We start from the raw sequence: 6,000 nt of genomic DNA, 5'->3' as shown, positions 1-6,000 counted from the left end.
CATGCCAGGCAGAGGCCCTACCACTGGGCCCCACACCAACCCTTTTTATTTTTTTGTATTTTGAGGCAGGGCCTCGCTAAGTTGCTGAGGCTGACTTTGCATTTGTGATCCTCCTGCCTCCTGCCTCCGCCTCCGAGTTGCTGTGATCACAGGTGTGTGCCACTGCACCGGCTACATATTAACTTCAAAAGGAGAACAGGGGTTGGAAAACAGGTGAAGGGCTGGGGTTGTGGCTCAGAGGTAGAGCGCTCGCCTAGCACGTGTGATCGATCCTCAGCGCCACAAAAAAAATAAATAAACAAAGTAAAGGTATTGTGTATAACTAAAAAATAAACATTAAAAAACAGGTGAAGTTATATAAAAGGGTGCAATAACAAATAATGAGTGAGATTTAAACAAGCCAATACGGTAGACAATACTAGCAAAATCAAAAACTAACCTCAGGGGCTTCGAGGCACCACATAAAAATAAAAAACAAATAAACCAAAGGCATCCTGTCTATCTACAACTTCAAAAAAAAAAAAAACTTAAAAAAACCCTAACGTTAAAATATTTAAAAACAAAACAAAACCCAAAGAAATTAAGAAACGTCACTAATGTTAAAAACGCTGAACTTCCTCCTCGGGGAGGTTTTAACGAGGAGGGACTTTTTTCAGGGCCGGATCTGCACTCGTCCGCGCGCTGTGGCGGTGCCGCGGTCAGTGGTGGGCTCTGAACGTCCGCGGGGAGGCCCGGGGCGGAGGCCGGCGGCACGGCGGCTGCTGCAGAGGACGCGCGGCGCCTGCACCCGGCACCTGTGCGCAGTGCCCGCCGCCGGCCACGAGGGGAGGGCTCCCCAACCCGCGCCCCGCCCTTCTCCCGGTCCGAGGGGCCGGTCCGCGGGCCCTGGGCCCAGCGCACAAGCCTCGCAGCGGGAGCCGGGCCGTGCGCGCCGAAGCTCTGCGCCGAGCCCTGGAACGCGCGCCCGCGGGGTGGCCCGGGCTCACCTCGGAGGCGCCCCCACGACAGCATTCGCGGCTGTCTCCAGAGGAGAGGAAGAGCCAGGGCTGCGTCCTTCCCAGGGCTGCCAGCTTGGGGCCACCCGGCAGAGCGGCTTCCCAGCGCGCGGGGGACGCGGGGCGCAGCCCGCCGAGCGGTCGGTGTCCACTAAACCCCTCGGCTTCTCTCCGGCGCCGCGCCTCCCGACCCGGCGCTGCCCCTCCCGTCGGTGCGACCTCGCCCCTGCCCTGCCCCAGGCCGCTGCAGCTCGGCAGCTGGGAGCCCCTGTCGCGCGCCGGGGTCGCGGTGGGTCTGGTTCTGCACCTCGGGGTTGTCCCTGTCACCACCTGGCCGCGTGATGGCTCCGGCTGTTCCGGCTCAGAGCGCGGGGACAGGGAACTTGCAGCCTGGTTTACCCTGCGCTCCGGACGCCCGGTGCTGCGCTGCTGGTCCTGCGCTGCTGGTCCTGGTCCTCGGGGCGGGGACTTCAGTGCTGGGCCAAAGTTTCAAAGCGGGGTCGGGTCTTGTCCCTGGTCGGCTGAGCACGATGTTAAGTGTGGGCTTTTCACATCCGGTCCTTCTCCCGTTGAAATGTCCTTCTGTTCCCGGCTCACGGAGGTTTATCGTGGAAGGCGTTTGGATCCTCTCCAGTGCCTTTCTGCCTCCGCTGGGGTGCTCTTGCGTTTTGGCCCTCCATTCTGCTGCAAGTTGAGCCAGCTTGCATTCCTGGGATGAACCCACTTGGTCACGACGAACATATAATCCTCAAATAAGCTGCCGAATTCAGTCTGCCTGTATAGGAGGATCTCAACCTCAAGGCCCACCTCAGCAATTTAGCAAGGCCCTAAGCAACTTAGTGAGATGCTGTCTCAAAAATAAAAAAATGCAAAGGGCTAGGGATGTGGCTCAGTGGATAAGCTCAACTCCCTGGTACAAAAAAAGAAGGGAGGTATCTTGCATCAATGTAGAAATGGGCATTGACCACTGATTTTCTTTCTTATGGTGAATCCTGGCTTTGGTTCTAGGGTGATGCTGGCTTTACAGAAAGAGCTGAGAAGTGTTTTTCCTCTCTCTCTCTCTCTCTCTCTCTCTCTCTCTCTCTCTTTTTTTGAATATTTCTTTAAAAGATTTGGTGTACTTCTCCCGGGAGCCCTCTGGTCCTGTGATTTCCTTTGGAGGTTTTGAGCATTGATTCCATCTCCTTACTTCTTACGAGTCTGCTTGATTTTCTCTTCTTTGTCCCTGAGTCTGTTTTGGTAGTCTGTGCCTGTCCCTTCCATCTGGCTACCCAATTTGTTGCTTATACTATTCTCTTTTAGTCCTTTTTATTTCTATATAATCATTGTAACGTCCCCACTTAATCCGTGATCTCAGGGAAGTTAGTCTCCTCTCATTGTCAAAGTCATTAGAGGCTTAATTATATATGGGAACACCAGTTTATCATTTATAAGGACAGAGAAAACTTCCATGTAGAAGAGACACTGGGGTGGCCTGGCCAGAGTGTGTGTTCTCAGTAGAAGAGTACAGAGAGCCATTCTGTTCCTGCAGGACACAGGGTCGGGAGGACTGGGTGCCTGTGCATCTTGGCCTAACCAAGGTGGGCACACCAAGGGCAAGCGTTTGTGGAATTGATATTTTCAGTGTACTCACTTTTAATTTGTTGATAGTCTCTGTTTTTACATTTGGTATGTCACTGGTCTCCAGACAAATCTTTACTACTCCCTTCTTCCTACTGGCTTCAGGGTTAGTTTGCTCTCTAATTTTTGTAGAACTGAAATGTGGCATCTATTGAAAGATTTAAAGAGATATTATTATTATTATTATTATTATTATTTTACATTTAAGGAGATTTCTCTTGGGTCACTGGCTGACTGCAGAGAGAACAGAACAGAAACTTGAGAGACTACACTTAACAAGGAATACAGGCTTTGCAAATGCAATTTGGAAAAATCACTCAATAACTGGACTTCTAGAGCCTTGAACAAGCAAAAGACGGGAGGATCTGATTTTGAGAGTTACATTATAATACTCAAGATGTACAATTTTCTTTTCTTTCTCTTTTTTTGAGGGGGTCTGGGGGTTGAACCCAGGGGTGCTTAACCACTGTGCCACATCTCTAGACCTTTTGATTTTTTATTTTGAGACAGGGTCTTACTAAGTTGCTTAGGGTCTTGATAATTTGCGATCCTCCTGTCTCCACCTCCTCAGTCACTGGATACACATCACTGTGCCCCCCAAAATGTCCAGTTTTCAACACAAAATTGAATAACATCCAAAGAAATAGAAAAGTATGACTTATTTGCAGGAAAAAATAATTTTACAGAAACCCTTCCTCAAGATGAGCAGACATTGAAATTGCTAATAAAAATGGCAAGTTGACTGTCTGGTATATATTTAATGAGCCAAAGGAGGGTGTGGACAGAGGGAATCAGGGCAGCAGGGTGTAAACAAAGAGATGGGCCAACAAAGGTCTATAAATCATGACAAGGAGCCAATAAAAATCCACGGCTGAGAAGCACAAGAGCTGAAAGGAAGTGTCCCTGAGGGTCACCCCCAGATCTGAGCCTGGGCAGGAGGGTCAGTGAACTCGAAGGCCAGGCCACTGGGCAGGAAGAAAAAATGAATGAAGACGGCATGACGGTGGGACGCCATCCAGCACCCTGCACCACACCGTGGGAGTCTGGAGAAAAGGGTAGAAAGGTGTTTGAAGAAATAATACCACCAATTTCCCAAACTCGATGAGGTGCATGGATGTGTGGTCCAAGACCCTCAGTGAAGTCCAGGGGGGCCTGGGCTGGGACTCAGAGGTGGAGTACCTGCCTGGCCCTTGGGGGCACCGGGGTCAAGTCTCAGCACCACATATAAGTAAATAAGTAAAATAAAGGTATTGTGTTCATCTACGACTAAAAAAATATTTAAAAACCCAAAAAAAATACGAGAGAGAGAGGGAGAGAGAGAGAGAGAGAAACTCCAGGTAGGATAAACTCAAAGGGATTCATCTCAAAAAATGTTGTCAAATTGTCAAGGAAAAAGAAAAAAGCAGCAGGAGAAAAGCAACCTGTCACATACAAGGGACCCTCCGTGACACTCTGAGCAGATTTCTCATCAGAAGCCTGGAGGCTGGAGGTGGTGATGTATTTAAAATCCCGAAAGAAAAGAAACCCTGTCACCTCAGAATTCTAGGTTCAGAAAAACTGTCCTTCAAAAGGAAGAAGAAATCAAGATATTTCCAGATAAATGAAAGCTCAGAAGCTCACACTGCAGACGTGCCCTACAAGGGGAGTCCTTTAGGCTGAAATTCAGAGACACTAGGAAGTCAGTCCACATTACATCAAGAAATAAAGAACAGGCGTCCAACTAACTGTATGGGGAGACATAGAATATTACAGCTGTGGTTAGGAACTTCTTTTCCTCTATGTGATATAATAGGCAAATTTATAAAGCAAGAATCATAAATCTGTTAACAGGCGAGTAGCACAGAAAGATACATCTGTGTCGCGATACTGGGGGAGGGATGGAGCCACGCCGGAGCCGTGTTTGCGCACCACTGAAATCAAGCTGGCATTACTTCACACTGATTGTTAGAAGTTCAAGGTTTTGATTGCAATTCCCAAGGTGACCATTGATTTAAAAATGGAAGAGTAGGCTGGGTGTGGCAGCTTGGGAGGCTGAGGCAGGAGGATTGTGAGTTCAAAGCCAGCTTCAGCAATTTAGCAAGGCCCTAAGCAACTCAACAAGATCCTGTAGCTAAATAAAATATTTAAAAGGGCTGGGGATGTGGCTCAGTGGTTAAGGGCCCCTGGGTTCAATCCCAGGTACCCCCCCCCCAAAAAAAATGTGAAAATGGAAAAGTATACAGAAAAGGAAAAAAGAAGGGCTTAAAATTTTTATATTATAAAAAATAAATACCCAAAAAGGCAGTAATGGAGAAATTAAGGGGAACATTTTTAAAACATGTAGACTCAAGGAATGACTGAATGGCAGAAGTTAGTCCTTACCTACCAGTAACTTCTTTAAATTACCCTCCAATTAAAAGTCAGGGGTAAGGCCGGGCACAGGGGTGCACGCCTGTAAAAAAACCAGACTCAGTAATACTAAGTGAGGCGCTAAGCAACTTGGTGAGACCCTGTCTCTAAATAAAATACAAAATAGGGTCAGGGACGGGGCTCAGTGGCAAATGTCCTGAGTTCAGTCTGCAGTAAAGAAAAGAAAACCCACGGAGAGGCTGAAGGTAAAGGATGGAACAAGACACATTGGTGGTGACGAGTGGGAGCACGCTAGAGTCAGACACCTGGGCCTTGGGTCGGTGCCTTGGAGAAGGCTCTGTGCAGTGCGCTGTGCCGCTGGCTGGCGTGGACCAGGCCCCTGTGCCTCTGGTGCAGCTCATGACCTTCATTCCCCTGGGCCCCCGACTCCTCTCTGCTCTTCTGGAGAGGACTCCCTGTGTGGAAGGAGATTTGATTTGATTTGTCTGGGCTTTGGAGTTTCTGTCTTTTGCGGTGCCGGGTTGAACCCTGGTGGCCACCGCTGAGCGGCTCCTCCAGCCCTGGGACAGCTGACTTGATTGTCTGTCAATCCTGGGGGAGGGATGGGGCCACCATAAAGGTGTGCTCTGCCTCCCTCATCTTCACGTCCGTCCGTGAGCTCCACCCCATGAGGCCCTCGACCCTACTCTGCTTCTTCTGAATGGCCCTTCCTGAGTCCTCACTACTTTAATAACTTTAAAGTCTGTGCCTTGCTCCCTTCCCCTGGTCACCAAGGGAGTGCCGCCAACTTGCCTGGACCAGCTCCTGACTGTCCCCAGCAGTTCTGCCATGTCCCTCCTCCTCCGCTGACCCAGGCCAAGACCCTGTTCTTCCTACTGACACTCACCTGCAGGGAAAGGCCGCAGCCCTACCTCCCACACAGCTGCCCACCTGCCTGCCAGGCCCTCCCCAGGCCTCCTTGGCTCCATTGGACCCACAGCCCAGGCCCCACCTCTGCAGCCATTCAGGCCTCTGCCGCTCCCAGGGACCACCTGGT

Source organism: Urocitellus parryii, chromosome 5 (genome assembly GCF_045843805.1).
Source record: "Urocitellus parryii isolate mUroPar1 chromosome 5, mUroPar1.hap1, whole genome shotgun sequence".
NCBI classification, from domain to species: Eukaryota; Metazoa; Chordata; class Mammalia; order Rodentia; family Sciuridae; genus Urocitellus; species Urocitellus parryii.
Note: the sequence above shows the minus strand (reverse complement) of the source record.